Raw genomic sequence first — 19,030 nt, 5'->3', positions numbered from 1 at the left:
TGTGGGTTTGAAACCCAGCAACAGCACTGACTTTTTCATATATATTTTCCAGAGGAGAAAAGTTTACTATCAAATCCAACATTATATTAGTTAAATGAATATAGATAAACATATAAACAGGAACTGGATACCAAAATAATGTTAAATAACGACATACATGTAAACACAAATTATCAAAGAAAGAAATGAAAAAAACTGGGAACAGGAAAACATATGAAACAAGAGGGCCATGAAGTCCCCGTATCGCTCACCTGACCTATTGACCTAAATATCATCAAGATTAACATTCTGACCAAGTTTCATTAAGATATGGTCATAAATGTGGCCTCTAGAGTGTTAACAAGCTTTATATTTGATTTGACCTGGTGACCTAGTATTTGACCCCACCTGACCCAGATTTTAACATGACCTAAAGATCTTCAAGATTAATATACCGAACAAGTTTCATTAAGATAAGGCCATGAATGTGGTCTCTGGAGTGTTAAGTAGCTTTTCCTTTGAGTTGACCCGATGACCTAGTTTTTTACCCCACCTAACGCAGATTAGAATTGGACCTAAAGATCATCATGATTAACATTCTGACCAAGTTTCATTAAGATAGTGTCATAAATGTGGCCTCTAGAGTGTTAACTAACTTTTCCTTTGATTTGACCTGGTGACCTATTTATTGACCCCACATGACCCAGATTCAAACTTGACCTAAAGATCATCAAGATAAACATTCTGACTGAGTTTCATGAAGATATAGTCATAAATGTGGCCTTTAACAGTGTTAACAAGCTTTTCATTTGAATTGACTTGGTGACCTAGTTTTTGACCCCACATGACCCAGATTCGAACTTGACCTAAAGATTATCAAGATTAACATTCTGACCAAGATTCATGAAGATATAGTCTTAAATGTGGCCTCTAAAGTGTTAACAAGCTTTTCCTTAGATTTGACCTGGTGACCTAGTTTTTAACCCCAGATGACCCAATATCGAACTTGCCCAAGATTTTATTGAGAGTAACATTCTGACCAAGTTTCATTAAAATTTGACCAAAATTGTGACCTCTAGAGTGTTAACAAGCTTTTCCTTTGATTTGACTTGGTGACCTAGTTTTTGACCCAAGAAAGTGTTAACAAGCTTTTCCTTAGATTTGACCTGGTGACCTAGTTTTTAACCCCAGATGACCCAATATCGAACTTGTCCAAGATTTTATTGAGGGTAACATTCTGACCAAGTTTCATTAAGATTGGGCCAAAATTGTGACCTCTACAGTGTTAACAGTCAAATTGTTGACGACGGATGGATGACGGACACAGGGCGATCACAAAAGCTCACCTTGAGCACTTTGTGCTCATGTGAGCTAAAAAGTGAAGAAAAAAAATCTTCATACAAAACAACATGGTATTTGCTACCAGTATCTACAGACACATCTTTGGCTCATCCAATACCGTGTTTTAGCTGAAAATTTATCCAAATGATCAAATATATCTCTCTATTGAACAGAATGATGTTTAAAGTAGTAGAAGTGCTTTGACAATCAGCATATTACGCAATTTCAGCATTTTCTTTTTTTCAGCAAATTATGCGATTTCAGCATTTTCTTTTTTTCCAGCAAATTATGCGATTTCAGCATTTTCTTTTTCTTTTGGAAAAAGCTTATAATGTGCAAGCTAAGCTTTCTTTGCAACCAAAGAATGCCAAATTGCTTAATAAGAATTATACATAATTACACCGAAATAGTCAATAGTCATTACATGTCCACTACCTTAAATAACCTTGTAACACACAACACTAATATCTAATTGAGCCGTGCCATGAGAAAACCAACATAGTGGGTTTGCGACCAGCATGGATCCAGACCAGCCTGCGCCTCCGCGCAGTCTGGTCAGGATCCATGCTGTTCGCTATTAGTTTCTCTAATTCCATTAGGCTTTGAAAGCGAACAGCATGGATCCTGACCAGACTGCGCGGATGCGCAGGCTGGTCTGGATCCATGCTGGTCGCAAAGCCACTATGTTGGTTTTCACATGGCACGGCTCAATTATTCATTACAGATACAGTAAAACCTATCTTAAGCAGCCGGCCAAGGGAGTGGGAGAAAGTGGCTGCTTACAGCAGATAGCTGCTTAATGCAGGTAATTTACAGAATAAATGACCATTTTGGGAAATGAGACACTGGCTGCTTAAGACAGGTTGGCTACTTAATAGAGATGACCGCTAAAGTATACTTTCTTAAAAGTATGACTTACTTTTGCAACTTTTGTCAATACATGAACTTATTTCACTATCTATGAAAACTATCATTATGCTAGTGAACCATGTTCATGAAAAGAATTCTAAATACCAAATCCAAACTTTCTTTAAGGTCATTGTACTTACCTCAATATAACTCCAACTTTTGCCATATTTTGTTCATTTACAAGTTTGAAAAGCTCATAATTATACTGAAACATTCTATTTTGAATGTTAAAATGAGCCGTGCCATGGGAAAACCAATATAGTGGGTATGTGACCAGCATGGATCCAGACCAGCCTGCGCATCCGCGCAGTCTGGTCAGGATCCATGCTGTTCGCTAACAGTTTCTCTAATTCCAATAGGCTTTAAAAGCGAACAGCATGGAGCCTGACCAGACTGCGCGGATGCGCAGGCTGGTCTGGATCCATGCTGGTCGCATACCCACTACGTTGGTTTTCTCATGGCACGGCTCAAATTACTTCTCCATCTATTAACAAAGGAATGGAATGAGTCATCATGTAGGTCAGAGATTACAATAAATACCTTTGTGGCTTTGTTAATTAAGACAATTATAGGACAGTAATTACACTATAGGGTGAAACTTATTGTCAAAATCCATTTCTGCTATAATAAACCAGCATATAGGGACTACTTACTTGAACTGTATGAAATAAAAGAAAAAAATCAAATTTAGCTGGAAAGCTTTTATAAACTCTTTTTTTAAACAAAGTGCTGCATCTTTGCCACTGTTAAATTTGCAGAGATTACAATGAAACTTCACACAAACTACAGACTGCTCAGTAAATAAGGTAGAAAAAAACAACAACAAATTTTTCGATAATTTGACCCTGCGACACAGTTTTATTTTAATCTAGTTGACAGTTTTGTACTTAAGCCTAGATTTTATAAAGATGAACATTCTGACAGAATTCCGTGAAGATCAGACACAAAATGTGGCCTCTAGTACGTTAACCAGAATTTTCATTTAACTGACCTAGTGACCTAGATTTTGACCTCAGCTAGATTTATAAAGATAAACATTGTGAAATAGTTTCAAAATGGTCAAGTATAGTGGATGCAACTTGACCCCGATGGTTGACCTTTGCATTATAATACATAATAAGGCACAACCTATTATTGAAAAGGAGTGTACGTAAAACACCAGCTGCACGAGAAAAAGGAAATATAATTTTGTGTAAATATAAATTAGTGTATTGGAAAGTTTTAATTGATCAAATGAAAGTATATATACTTCGATACTGCATTGTATACAAACTAATTCCATATAAATATACACGGCTACCCTAAACACCCTTGATTTCTATAATGAAATAACCGATATGAATAATCAGCCTAAGGTCAACCATCGCGGTCAAGTTGCGTCTACTATATAGAACATACATAATACATACATACATAATTCGGAAGTGTCTTGGCCAATTTAGCTAGTTATCGAACTTGGTTGAGGTCTTATGGTCAAACACATTTTGTTTAAGTTTGGTGAAAATCGGATGAGAAATGTTCGACTTAGAGTGCGGACAAGATGAATGGTTTTTGGTGCATGTTTGAGAATGAAGTCTTCAGCATATTTATGCATCTAGGTGATTCATAAATTATTGTCAAGGGCCATAATTCCGAAGTGTCTTGGCTGATTTAGCTAGTTATCGAACTTGGTTGAGGTCTCATGGTCAAACACATTTTGTTTAAGTTTGATGAAAATCGGATGAGAAATGTTCGACTTAGAGTGCGGACAAGCTTTGTGACAGACAGACACACAGACAGACTGGAGTAAATCAATATGTCTCCCATACCACTGTGTGGTGGGAGACATAATGAAACAATCCTGTGAATGGTTTATTTAGGGACTCTGTATAATTAGATTCATCATCAACTAATTTCTAACTTTTGTGACTCTAGATCCTGGTGCAAAAACATACAGCAATTCTGACAAGCTTCAGGCATGATACCGGCAAAGTTTGGTGAAAATCAGATGTCCCCTTTCTAACACGAAGCAAATTTATGAGAGGTCACTGTAATGATACAAAGGAATAAGACTGCTCATTGCCAAAAAAAGAGAAAACCTTCAAAACTCAGAGGATACCATCTACATCTTCTAATAAAAGTACTATTTTTGTATATATGGGAACACTTCTTACCGTAGATACCCATGTATAATGCGCAGTTTTTTGACCCCCCGGGACCACCCGCGAATCGTGGGTGCGCATAATACACAGGTATAGACAATTTTCCAACTTCAAAACAAGTTTGTTACTGATGTTCGCCATTTTGGTAAAGGGAAACTACTCCCCGCGCTTACTGTCACTGCTAAAATCTAAGATTGCCGTTATGTTCCGTAAAAGATCGAATGGTTTATTTTTCTTTCAAACAAAATTAATTTCATATAAAGTTAAAAGTATTTTGATGAAAGAAATGTTAATAAATCACAAAAATTATGATACTAATTAAAGATCAAGAATTATCTTTAACCGAGATCAAACTGTGAACAACATAATTGACACGAGGTGACACGTTAATTGCCGGTAATTACTGGCTATTTGATCGTGACAAAAAGACTATCACACCTTTTGTTTCTGGTTTGAATTGAGAAGCTCATGTCATTTTGAAAGATACCATTCCAAAATATTGAATCAGCTGCTGTTTATTTATTCAAAATAGTTAATTTAAAAGGTAAAACAAATAAAACAATATTTCACTGGTTTTATTTTCGAGAAAACAAAAATCGATAGTACCGCGAGACCGATGCTGCTCTCAGCCGCAGAAATAAACTTATTACCAGTATCGATGTAAACTCCACTTTCGTTTTCCATCCACCTCAAAATTGACCAAAAATGTTTTTTTCCCAGGATTTTGGGCCAAAATTGGGGGTGCGCATTATACATGGGTATCTACGGTAATTCATTTTTTTTTTCAAAATGAGGAATCAACTGTACAGAGGAAAAATCATATTCCAGCAGAATCTGGTTATCAAAGATCCATGGTGTGGATCTCCAGACTGTCTCCTATTGTGCCGTGTAGAGAAGTCAGCTAACAAGTTTTATTTAAAATCATTACAGACCAAGTTTGATGAATTTCAGATGAGTAGTTTCGGAAGAATAAGGAAGCAAAATGTTGACACTGGGTGTGCAAGATGTATATGTCATGGGCGTAGGAGCGAGTTTAACTTTGGGGGGGGCCAAACCTTTTCGACCGGCGGTTTGTGGGGGGGGGTAGCGGCAAGGTATCCTCGGTGCGTTATTCGTGACAAAGCCTCAAAGCCTTGTACAGGGATTAATTGGGCCATAGACCCCTCAAACATTTATGTTTTAGCAATCATTGAGTTATTCTGATGATACAAATACGACTAGGCACTGAACTGTCTTAATCAGTCATATTATGTATTGTTCTAATTAAGTGTGTCATTTTTTTACATTCTTCTGTTGAAGCCCTGGACATACAATCAATTAGCACTGCATTTGTCTAATTGTGGTATAAAGTTTTGAAATATCATTTCCCTTAAATGGACAACGAAAAACAAAAAAATAACGTTTACATGCGTAATCTGGCTTAATAGTTAGGCCTACATTGATTTTGCAGACGCTCAAACCGGAACTGTAGTGATTGCACTCAATGATATATTATCTTTATAAAATGTAAACAATTCTTGGCGTGGCGCGTACAGATTTCAGTACTGACACTACGGAAAGAGACAAGTCAGAATACAAGGGAAGGTCAAATGCAAATCAGATATCAGGTTGAAAAGAATTATATGATGCTAAGTAAATGTTATATTAGACTGCAATTTATATCTCTTTTCCAAAATATTGAGGGGGCCAAACTATACTTTGGCCCCCCCCTCTCCTAGCTTTGGGGGGGCCTGGCCCCCGCTGGCCCCCCCTGCTCCTACGCCTATGTATGTATGTATGCATATATAAATACATTGTATATGTATCTTCAAGCCCATCTAAACTCTGGCTTAACATCTAAGGCTTCTACTCTACATGAACTACATGAACTTTTTCAATGAGTTGCAAATTTATGTGGTTCTTGAAACGCCCTTTATGCTAAATAATAAAATTATATCCTTCCTAATGAAATATCAATGTAAACATGAATAATTAAAATTGAATTTAGGTGCATAATGTGCAGTTGTCACAACTGAATAATTCAAGGACAAATATAAAACTAACACCTTAGAATAAGTGTGCCAAGTTTCTTTCCAAAGACAAAATCTTTTTTTCTCAAAAATGTTTCAAAAATTCTACTAACAATGGAGATTTTTCTCTGGTTAGGTTATGGAGATAGCATTAACTCACCTTGGAAAAAAGTTATTTGTAGAATATTCCAAAGTCGTTTTGTTTATGATGTTTCAGACGGCTATTGTTATCCTTCAACCATCAGGTGTTCAAATGATTTTCAAGACTTCTTTAGTAATCCATTAAAAAAAAAATTTTCTTCAGGATTTCAACAGTTATCCTTTCTTCATGCAGAATTATTTTCCTCTCTCTCCAACTTTCAGTAATCCTGGAATCATACAGTTAATCCTTCAGCAATTCTTGGAGTATCTATATGCTAAAAAAAACAAAACGAGAGTCCTAGTGTAAGTTCCAAATAGAGCAGCAACATGTTCTCTCAATGAACTATTACTGTAATATTAAAGCCACTTTGATCCTCACTTGTACAACGGTTACCTTGCCCGAGGGAAAAATAACAGTATATATAGAGACATAACTATGTCCAAGATACTGTCATATATATGTCCATTAAAATCCTTAACTCTTCATTTACTACATCTTCATTAATGAGACCGCTGAAGTTAAATGACATCTGCCGATCAAAGCGCGCTTGTTTACGTGAAGAAGATACTTCACAGAGACGATAGTCTGGAAGAGGTATAAAAAGTATCAGAAAGTCGACAAGTTATCACACTTTTATTTTTAGTAGAATTGTAGTGCAACTTTTTTGACAAAATTTATTCTTGATAAAGATAACTTCTTGCTCCAGTGACAGCATAAGATTTTGTATGTATACGTATATATCTTTAGTACATCATGCACTTTGACAGTTACTATGGAAGCTGATCTAATATTGAATATTTCAACTGGGGAAAAAAACTATCTATGCTTTCGACTAGGAATGATTAATCTACATGTAAAAATCCAGACAGAGAGTTACTCACAGAATTTCAGGACAAAAACTGACAAAGTTCTGGCATTGGTAAATCTGATGACTTTCATATGAGATTTCGTTTTTTTTTCATGAAAAATGACATGTCTCCCGCCACTTACAATGCAGAGATTGTAACATGCCGTAAATTAAGGGCCATAGCCCCTGGGAAAATCACTGAACCATAACATTCCATTTAAGATATACACAACTAAGCTTGACAGTGGTAACTCCTGTGAAGTTTGGTGGAAATCTACCCAACTGTGTAAGAGAAGATGCCTAAATATCATAAAACTTGACGAATAAAGGGCCATAACTCCCCTGAAAATCATTGACCTTGAACATGCCTATAAGATACATTGTAAGACTTGGCACTGATCACACCTGTAAGGTTTGGTGGAAGTCCACCCTATCAAAAAAAGAGAAATGGCTAAAACATCATAAAATTGTCAAATCTAGGGCCGTAACTCTGCTGAAAAACATATAACAGGAACATGACAAAGATATGCTAAACTAGGCTTGGCAATAATCACTTTTGTGAAGTTTAGCATAATTCCTCCTGGTGGTATTGCAGCTGTTGCCAGGAAAAGGTAAAATACAACAAATCAAGGACCATAACTCCACTAACATCACTAAACCAGAATATGGCTACAATATGCAGTGTGAGGCTTGGCACTGATCACTCCTTTAAGGTTTGGTGGAAATTTGCCCAGCAATATAAAAGAAGTGGCCAAAACATCATAAAGTTTGATGAATCAAGTGCCATAACTCCTATGAAAATCATCAAACAGGAAAATGCTAAAGAAATGCAAAACTACGCTTGTCAATGATCACTCTTGGAAAGTTTGGTGTAAATCCATCCCGTGGTGTCAGAGAAGTTGCATGAACAAACTTTGCAACAGACAGACAGATGGACGGACTGACAGATAGCACTAACTCAATATGTCTCCACTACTATAATAATGTGGGAAATATAATAACACAGTATAGTTTAGAAAGGTGCATAACCTCTACTAATGAACACCAGTGCCCTGAAGTTCAGTCAAAATACAGTACATTTTATGGAAGGGAATATTCAACTTAAGGTTTAGCAGTATATCACAAATCAACAGAAATTATTAGTAACAAACAACATCTTGACAAACAACTCATCTGTCCAGTACATGTTTAACTGTTCTGTCCTGAAATATTCTAAAGGAGTTGTCCCCCTTTGAAAAAGAATGTCATTTGTAAAGAAATAAATGTAAACAATTGTCAAAAACGATGTTTTACCTAGTGATGTTAAGTTTAAACACTGGTACATTGTTGCAAACACATCAAAACGAAGACATGTAACAGCTTTTTAAAAATGGTGAGTTTTTAAATGGCACTGAACTGTCCAGAAGTGTGGCCCCTTCATGCAGTCCCTTTCCAGAATTCAATACATATACGAGTAAATTGACATTGGTTTTGTAGAATAATACAAATGTTGTATACGCTGTTTAATTTTCATGTAAAACAAAGCTTTCTTTCTATGATTTGGTGATGTTATTTTATTTTTCTCTGAAACATGGACCTAACTCTTAAGATAATTCTATCTATGCCTGTACTTATTACTGAACAGTGTTTAAGCATGATAGGCCATGGAATAATATATAATCGCTCAACCATTGTCCTGATTGCTGACAGTTGTTTGGCAGTAATGCTAACAGTTGCAAAGTCATAATTGTGTTTGACCATAGCCTTAATAACCATCTTTATGCCCATGGTTAACCATTGGTCTGTAGACACAGCTTAGCAGTGGTGCCAGTTCCTGTAAAGTGTTCACACTTACATATAGGTCTAACATTGACTTGGTTAACAAGTGGTCAGCTATGGCTTAGGAAAATTCAAATCACAAGGGTACAACTACTGCTTCCTAAGACATGCAAATGTAAATGTGAAATGCGTGTGCACAGATGCAATGTATTATATGAAAAACATCTGTTGTTCCTGCTTCCTCGTACATGCATTATGAAGTTTACAAGAAAATTTATTCTTAATTCTTCTTCACCGACATTATGATAATGAAAATGTGTGTCTATTGTTTCATCCTATTTTCAGTAGTATAATAAGTAGATAGTTACAATCTGCTACTAATGTTTCCTCCAAGCATCAATTTCAAACTAACATAACAACCACCCAAGGGACTACACTTGAAACAGGTGTTTCTCCAAGCACAATATCATTATAGAAACATCATTTATATAGTTATAGAACAATGTCAACATCTTCCTAGTTTATGCCCGAGAAACTCTACTTTATGCCCGAGAAAACTTGAATTTCCTTCATTTTTTTCTATGTTACACCCCTCGGCACAATCCAGAATCGAAACAGATTAATGCAGTCTCTTCCAACAGTTCTTCTAGTATTTCCATTATATAAGCTTCAGGCACAAGTCTCAAGCTTTATGCAAATTTTATTTAAATACAAAAGTCATGGAAAACATATTTACATTTAAATACATATTAAAACTGGTGAGCACTGTATCGCATCATGGCCCACTTCATTAAATTGTCTTGATCTAATGACTTATTCTCTTAAGTGCACCAAATATATTCTTGTCAGCGAGTGCATGAAATATCACGTCAAGCGCTTGAACCTTGAACATCTGACATATTATCTCAAGCTCATAACTTACTCTCTTAAGCAGTAAGCGCTTGAAATATTATCTTCCGTGCTGTATATATTACCTCGAGCCCATAACTTACTCTCTTAAGCAGCAAGCGCTTGAAATATTATCTTCCGTGCTGTACATATTATCTTGAGCCCATAACTTAGCCCATAACTTTCTCTCTTAAGCAGCAAGCGCTTGAAATATTATCTTCCGTGCTGTACATATTATCTCGAGCCCATAACTTACTCTCTTAAGCAGCAAGCGCTTGAAATATTATCTTCCGTGCTGTACATATTATCTCGAGCCCATAACTTACTCTCTTAAGCAGCAAGCACTTGAAATACCGTATTATCTTCCGTGCTGTACATATTATCTCTAGCTCATAACTTACTCCCTTTAGCAGCAAGCGCTTGAAATATTATCTTCCGTGCTGTACATATTATCTCGAGCCCATAACTTACTCTCTTAAGCAGCAAGCACTTGAAATACCGTATTATCTTCCGTGCTGTACATATTATCTCAAGCCCATAACTTACTCTCTTAAGCAGCAAGCACTTGAAATACCGTATTATCTTCCGTGCTGTACATATTATCTCGAGCTCATATCTTACTCCCTTAAGCAGCAAGCGCTTGAAATATTATTTTCCGTGCTGTACATATTATCTCGAGCCCATAACTTACTCTCTTAAGCAGCAAGCTCTTGAAATATTATCTTCCGTGCTGTACATATTATCTCGAGCCCATAACATACTCTCTTAAGCAGCAAGTGCTTGAAATATTATCTTCAGTGCTGTACATATTATCTCGAGCTCATAGCTTACTCTCTTAAAGGTCCAATACTAAGGAAAGTGAACATTTTAATTTCTTTTAAAAAGCACAGAAACTATTTCATTTTATTGGAAAATTAAAGTTGATATGTAGAAATTCGAAATAAATCGCAGTATATGTACAATTATTTTTCTATGAAGTATAAAGAAAGTTAAAAAGACCTGGGGGGTCATTCTGTCGATTCATTGAAATTTCAACATAATACACATACATTTCTTTGAGTTCCAAAGACCTTCTGTAAATTTTGACCTGCCAATCTTCATTATTTAGTGTCTTGCAGAAGTCTATGCACTGGCTATTAAAAAAATTGCCAACTCACTTTCCCTTAGTAATGGACCTTTAAGCAGCAAGCGCTTGAAATATTATCTTCAGTGCTGTACTTTTTGTCTCGAGCGCTTGAAATATTATCTTCAGTGATGTACATATTATCTCGAGCTCAGAACTTACTCTCTTAAGCAGCAAGCGCTTGAAATATTATCTTCAGTGCTGTACATATTATCTCGAGCTCGTAACTTACTCTCTTAAGCAGCAAGCGCTTGAAATATTATCTTCAGTGCTGTACATAATCTCGAGCTCATAACTTACTCTATTAAGCAGCAAGCGCTTGAAATATTATCTTCAGTGCTGTACATATTATCTCGAGCATACAACATATTATATTAAGAACTGAAGACCTTATATCAGGGTGCATGGCTTACTATCTTGAGCACTCGAGACAGTAAGTTGAGCCCACAAGATAGTAAGATATAAGCCCACAAGATATTAAGATGAGCCCTCAAGATAGCAACTTGAGCCCTTGTTCCAAAAGTCCACCATAGTTTACAACACAAACAGCATTTCAAAATGCCACTTTTCATAGTTTGACAAGATTCTATAAAAGCTTAATGTAATGGACCCACGGCAATCCGTTAATTATGTATTTTGTACGTTTTGGCATTCTTCAGACAATAATACTGTTCTCAAAGAGCACCTGGCTTTCCATTCATACCAGATAATGTCAAAATATGGAAAATCTGTTATGGAATGAAAATTTCCAATAGGTCCACTGCCTTTAATTATTCCTGGAAATTTATGGAAAGGCATTAAAAAACAAGAGCACCGCCTTGCGGGTGCTGACGCTCATCTGATTTTTTTTGTATAATAGAAATTTTGTCCTACCCATGATTTTCTAAGTCTAAAAAGGGCCATCACTCTTGCAAAAAGCAGGATAGAGTTATGTTTCTTGATGTACAGTGTCCACTTATGATGGTGAAAAACTGTTGCAAGTTTTAAAGCAATAGCTTTGATAGTTTATGAGAAAAGTTGACTTAATCATAATATTCAACCAAGAAAATGATTTTTCTAAGTCCAAAAGGGGCAATAATTATTGCAAAAAGCGGGATGGAGTTATGTTGCTTGCTGTACAGGGTCAGCTTATGATGGTGAACAAGAGCTGCAAGTTTTAAAGCAATAGCTTTGATAGTTTAAGAGAAAAAGTTGACCTAAACATAAAACTTAACCAAGAAATCTGATATTTTCTAAGTCCAAAAGGGGCCATAAATCTTGCAAAAAGCAGGATGGAGTTATGTTTCTTGCTGTACAGGGTCAGCTTATGATGGTGAACAAGTGTTGCAAGTTTTAAAGGAATAGCTTTGATAGTTTAGGATAAAAGCTGACCTAAACATAAAACTTAACCAAGAAAACTGATTTTCTAAGTCCAAAAGGGGCAATAATTCTTGCAAAAAGCAAGATGGAGTTACGTTTCTTGATGTACAGGGTCTGCTTATGATGGTGAACAAGTATTCCAAGTTTCAAAGCAATAGCTTTGATAGTTTAGGAGAAAAGTTGACCTAAACATAAAACTTAACCAAGAAATCTGATATTTTCTAAGTACAAAAGGGGCCATAAATCTTGCAAAAAGCAAGATGGAGTTATGTTTCTTGCTATACAGGGTCAGCTTATGATGGTGAACAAGTATTCCAAGTTTCAAAGCAATAGCTTTGATAGTTTAGGAGAAAAGCTGACCTAAACATAAAACTTAACCAGGCAACGCCGACACCGACGCCGACAACCGCTCAAGTGATGACAATAACTCATCATTTTTTTTCAAAAAATCAGATGAGCTAAAAACGAAGAGTATCTTATATGTCATTTCCTGCTTTTAAATATCATTGTTGATTGAAACCACAAAATGACGAGGCAAAAATGTCTGATAATAAATGAGATGTAATAAGCCCACACATCTTTTTTTTAATTCCATCATATTCATATCATATTCCAGGGTTTTCTTTGGCCATAAAGAGTCTATTTTCCAACAATCTCATTAAGTGGATAATATGTCTTTTATTTTTCACAAGTTCCCGAAAAAACATCAGCTTTTAAGTTGGAAACAAAACACTATTTAAAATTGCCTTAACTTTATTTATAGGGTATTTATAGTAATGACATTTTACATAGATGTTTGTAGTTGGAAAATGCATAGTCATGGAAAGCTGTGCAAATTTAAGGCAGTTCTGCATTTTGCATCATTTTTTTTCCTTCAACATAAAATTTGGTTTAAAGCTTCAGAATATGCTTAGAAAATTTGGAAAATAAAAAAGATAGGGTTGTGTGGCTTATTTTTTTGCTAGCCTGATTTGAAAAAATTTGAACCTCATGCAGCTTTTCATACGACAGTCTAAGGGAAAATCAAGATTTTGATACCAATTTCGCGAACTAAATTTTTCTACGTTGCTGATTTCAGTGAAACTTCTAACAGTTGTAAACAGACTAGCTCCTGTCCCTAGGTTTGTTCTGTCATATTTCTCATATATAAGTTTTCTTCATTAAAAGTATAAGTAACTCCAGCAGGTTGTTTCTATATTGACATTTTTATTGCCCCTGGCTCCGGGCATAGGTATGGTTTACCAACCAGCTAACAAGAGTGCCAGACTGTGACAAAATACTCCCCTAATTCAAGGGGCATAATCCAAGAATGCCTGGGACAATCTGACTGGTTATCGTATTTGGCCGAGATATTATGCCCACAAACATTGTCAGCAAGTTTGGTGAAGATCAGATGAAAACTGTTTGACTTAAGAGTGTGGACAAGGCTAAATTCAAAGCTTTTTCGAGTAATTCAAGGGCCATAATCCAAGAACACCTAGGGCAATTTGGCTGGTTATCAAATTTGGCCTATATATTATGTCCACAAACATTGTCAGTAAGTTTGCTGAAGATCGGATGAAAACTGTTGAACTAAGAGAGCGGACAAGGCTAAATTTGCAGTTTTTTTGAGTAATTCTAGGGCCATAATCAAAGACGGCCTATGGCGATTTGGCTGCTTATCGTACTTGGCCAAGATATTATGCCCACAAACATGGTCAGCAAGTTTGGTGAAGATCGGATGAAAACTGTTTGACTTAAGAGTGCGGACAAGGCTAAATTCAAAGTTTGTTCGAGTAATTCAAGGGCCATAATCCATGAATGCCTAAGGCAATTTGGCTGGTTATCAAACTTGGCTGAGATATTATGTCCACAAACATTGTCAGTAAGTTTGCTGAAGATCGGATGAAAACTGTTGAACTTAGAGAGCAGACAAGGCTAAATTTGCAGTTTTTTTAGTAATTCTAGGGCCATAATCAAGAGTGCCTGGGGCGATTTGGCTGGTTATCGAACTTGGCCGAGATATTATGCCCACAGACATTGTCAGCAAGTTTGGTGAAGACCGGATGAAAACTGTTTGACTCAAAGAGCCGACAAAAATACGCTGTTTTTCAAGTAATTCAAGGGCCATAAACCAACAGTACCTGTGACGATTTGGCTCATTATCGAGCTTGGTTGAGATATTATGCCCATATCTGTCAGCAAGTTTGGTGAAGATCCGATGAAAACTGTTTGACTAAGACAGCGGACATGCTTCGGAACCCCCACCACCCCCACGGGTGTTCACATAATACACCCCACTCTTTCAGAGACTGGAAATTTTTCTACAATGTAGATTTTGATGAAACTTCTCACAATTGTAAATAAATACATGGCCTATAATTTGATGAAATAAAATATATAGGTCTGTGTGCTTATTTTTGATATATTTGACCATGATTAAAGTGAACCATACATTTCATGCTAATTCTAAAACATTATTTTGAATATTTTAACGTGTCATATGTTTTAATATCATATTTTGACTTTTAAAATATAGAAACAGTGCCAATGTAATAAATTTACTCGCAGGTTTCGAATAATTCATAAAATGATTTTCATTTCCGTACGCTGAATCCAGGCTTTATTCTATGTTTTCCGGATAAATGACGTAACGCCATCACTTCCGGTTTATCAAACGTGCAGCACTACCTTAGATATGGTTAAACCATGCTAAGCCTTGTCCATCACATTGTAACTGATGGCAAAACTATACACATTGTTATTGATAGCAATACTTCAACCCACATGGCAACTAATGGCAATACTTCTTTTGCACATTATAACTGATGGCAATACTTTACAGACTGTAACTAAGGGTAAAAATTTATACTATGTAACTGATGGCAATACTTAACTCTACAGACTGTAACTAACGGCAAAAATTTAAACTATGTAACTGATGGCAATACTTTACAGACTGTAAATAAGGGCAAAAGTTTATACTATGTAACTGATGGCAATACTTTACAGACTGTAACCAAGGGCAAAAATTTATACTATGTAACTGATGGCAATACTTTACGGACTGTAACTAAGGGCAAAAATTTATTCTATGTAAACTGATGGCAATACTTTACAGACTGTAACTAAGGGCAAAAATTTATACTATGTAACTGATGGCAATACTTTACTCTACAGACTGTAACCAAGGGCAAAAGTTTATACTATGTAACTGATGGCAATACTTTACGGACTGTAACTAAGGGCAAAAGTTTATACTATGTAACTGATGGCAATACATTACTCTACAGACTGTAACCAAGGGCAAAAGTTTATACTATGTAACTGATGGCAGTACTTTACAGACTGTAACTAAGGGCAAAAATTTATACTATGTAACTGATGGCAATACTTTACGGACTGTAACTAAGGGCAAAAATTTATTCTATGTAAACTGATGGCAATACTTTACAGACTGTAACTAAGGGCAAAAATTTATACTATGTAACTGATGGCAATACTCGTGTAAACATAGCAAGTGAACGCAGTACTTCATTCTAAACATAGTAACTGATGGCAGTACTTTACAGACTGTAATTAAGGGCAAAAATTTATACTATGTAACTGATGGCAATACTTTACAGACTGTAACTAAGGGCAAAAAATTATACTATGTAACTGATGGCAATACTTTACTCTACAGACTGTAACTAAGGGCAAAAATTTATACTATGTAACTGATGGCAATACTTTACAGACTTAACTAAGGGCAAAAATTTATTCTATGTAACTGATGCCAATACTTTACAGACTGTAACTAAGGGCAAAACTTTATACTATGTAACTGATGGCAATACTCTACAGACTGTTACTAAGGGCAAAAACTTATACTATGTAACTGATGGCAATACTTTACAGACTTAACTAAGGGCAAAAATTTATACTATGTAACTGATGGCAATACTTTACAGACTTAACTAAGGGCAAAAATTTATACTATGTAACTGATGGCAATACTTTACAGACTGTAACTAAGGGCAAAAATTTATACTATGTAACTGATGGCAATACTTTACTCTACAGACTGTAACTAAGGGCAAAAATTTATACTATGTAACTGATGGCAATACTTTACAGACTTAACTAAGGGCAAAACTTTATACTATGTAACTGATGGCAATACTCTACATACTGTAACTAAGGGCAAATATTTATACTATGTAACTGAAGGCAATACTTTATAGACTGTAACTAAGGGCAAAAATTTATACTTTGTAACTGATGGCAATACTTTACGGACTGTAACTAAGGGCAAAAATTTATACTATGTAACTGAAGGCAATACTTTATAGACTGTAACTAAGGGCAAAAATTTATTCATGTAAACTGATGGCAATACTTTACGGACTGTAACTAAGGGCAAAAATTTATACTATGTAACTGATGGCAATACTTTACGGACAAACTGATGGCAATACTTTACGGACTGTAACTAAGGGCAAAAATTTATACTATGTAACTGATGGCAATACTTTACGGACTGTAAATAAGGGCAAAAATTTATACTATGTAACTGATGGCAATACTTTACTCTACAGACTGTAACTAAGGGCAAAAATTTATACTATGTAACTGATGGCAATACTTTACAGACTTAACTAAGGGCAAAACTTTATACTATGCAACTGATGGCAATACTCTACAGACTGTAACTAAGGGCAAAAATTTATACCATGTAACTGATGCCAATACTTTACATACTGTAACTAAGGGCAAATATTTATACTATGTAACTGAAGGCAATACTTTATAGACTGTAACTAAGGGCAAAAATTTATACTTTGTAACTGATGGCAATACTTTACGGACTGTAACTAAGGGCAAAAATTTATACTATGTAACTGAAGGCAATACTTTATAGACTGTAACTAAGGGCAAAAATTTATACTTTGTAACTGATGGCAATACTTTACGGACTGTAACTAAGGGCAAATATTTATACTATGTAACTGAAGGCAATACTTTATAGACTGTAACTAAGGGCAAAAATTTATACTATGTAACTGATGGCAATACTTTACGGACTGTAACTAAGGGCAAAAATTTATACTATGTAACTGATGGCAATACTTTACTCTACAGACTGTAACTAAGGGCAAAAATTTATACTATGTAACTGATGGCAATACTTTACAGACTTAACTAAGGGCAAAAATTTATTCTATGTAACTGATGGCAATACTTTACAGACTGTAACTAAGGGCAAAAATTTATACTATGTAACTGATGGCAATACTCTACAGACTGTAACTAAGGGCAAAAATTTATTCTATGTAACTGATGGCAATACTTTACAGACTGTAACTAAGGGCAAAAATTTATACTATGTAACTGATGGCAATACTTTACAGACTTAACTAAGGGCAAAAATTTATTCTATGTAACTGATGGCAATACTTTACAGACGTAACTAGGGCAAAAATTTTTACTATGTAATGATGGCAATACTCACAGACTGTAACAAGGGCATAAATTTATTCTATGTCAACTGATGCAGTACTCTACAGACTGTGAAACTAAAGAGAACAGGTAAAATTTCATTTTTTAGTAACTGGGCATATTACAGACGTAACTAGGGCAAAATTTGTTACTATGTAACTGATGGCAATACTTTCACCTTAAAAGGGGGGAACTGTTACTAAGGGCAAAAAATTTTATACAGTAACTGAAGGCAATACTTTACAGACTTACATATGGCAAATTTATCCTATTGGTAATGATATGTGCAATACTGTTGAAGACTGAATAGGGCAAAACTTTATAACAGTAACTGATTGCAAACCTACAGCACGGTGTTAAACCTAAGGGCAAAAATTTTAAACTATGTAACTGATGTGCATACTTTACATACTGTAAACTAAAACTGGCTAAATTTTACGATGTAACTGATAGGCTTATTCTTGATATATGACTGTATAAGGGCAAAAATTTATAGCTAATTGCAATACATTACTTTGATACTTTAACAAGGCAACATTTATACATTACTTTGATTTGCAAATACTTACAGACCTGTAAACTATGAGGCAAAATTTATAACTATGTTAATTCGTGCGAATACTTTACTATTTCTGTATAAGGGCAAATATTGTTTATCATGAACGTGAAGCAATACCTTTATAGACTGTAACTTCTTAAGGGCAAAAATTTATACATATGGCAATACTTTAACTCACAGCTGTAACAAGGCAAATTTTTACCATGTAAACTGATGGCAATACTTTACAGACTGTAACTAAGGGCAAAAATTTAAACTATGTAACTGATGGCAATACTTATTACATACTGTAACTAAGGCAAATATTTAACTATGTAACTGAAGGCAATACTTTACAGACTGTAAACTAAGGGCAAAATTTATACATAATGCATGCATACTTACTTACAGACTGTAACCAAGGGCAAACAATTTATACATGTAACTGATGCAATACTTTACGGACTGTAACTAAGGGCAAAAATTTAATCTATGTAACTGATGGCAATACTTTACTAGCTGTAACTAAGGGCAAA

General features: G+C 35.3%; 1 protein-coding gene across 1 annotated transcript in view; it reads right to left on the bottom strand.

Moving 5' to 3' along the window:
• LOC123551077 (protein shank-like) overlaps nucleotides 1-6,786 on the bottom strand; it is a 106,055-nt gene extending 99,269 nt beyond the window's left edge. The window contains exon 1 of the mRNA XM_045339748.2: nucleotides 6,540-6,786. The gene's annotated coding sequence lies outside the window, so the exon portion shown is untranslated. The remainder of the gene's footprint in view (nucleotides 1-6,539) is intronic.
• Between the last annotated feature and the right edge of the window lie 12,244 nt (nucleotides 6,787-19,030).

This window comes from Mercenaria mercenaria, chromosome 4, assembly GCF_021730395.1.
Source record: "Mercenaria mercenaria strain notata chromosome 4, MADL_Memer_1, whole genome shotgun sequence".
Taxonomy (NCBI): Eukaryota; Metazoa; Mollusca; class Bivalvia; order Venerida; family Veneridae; genus Mercenaria; species Mercenaria mercenaria.
Note: the sequence above shows the minus strand (reverse complement) of the source record. Positions and strands in the feature narration are given on the sequence as shown.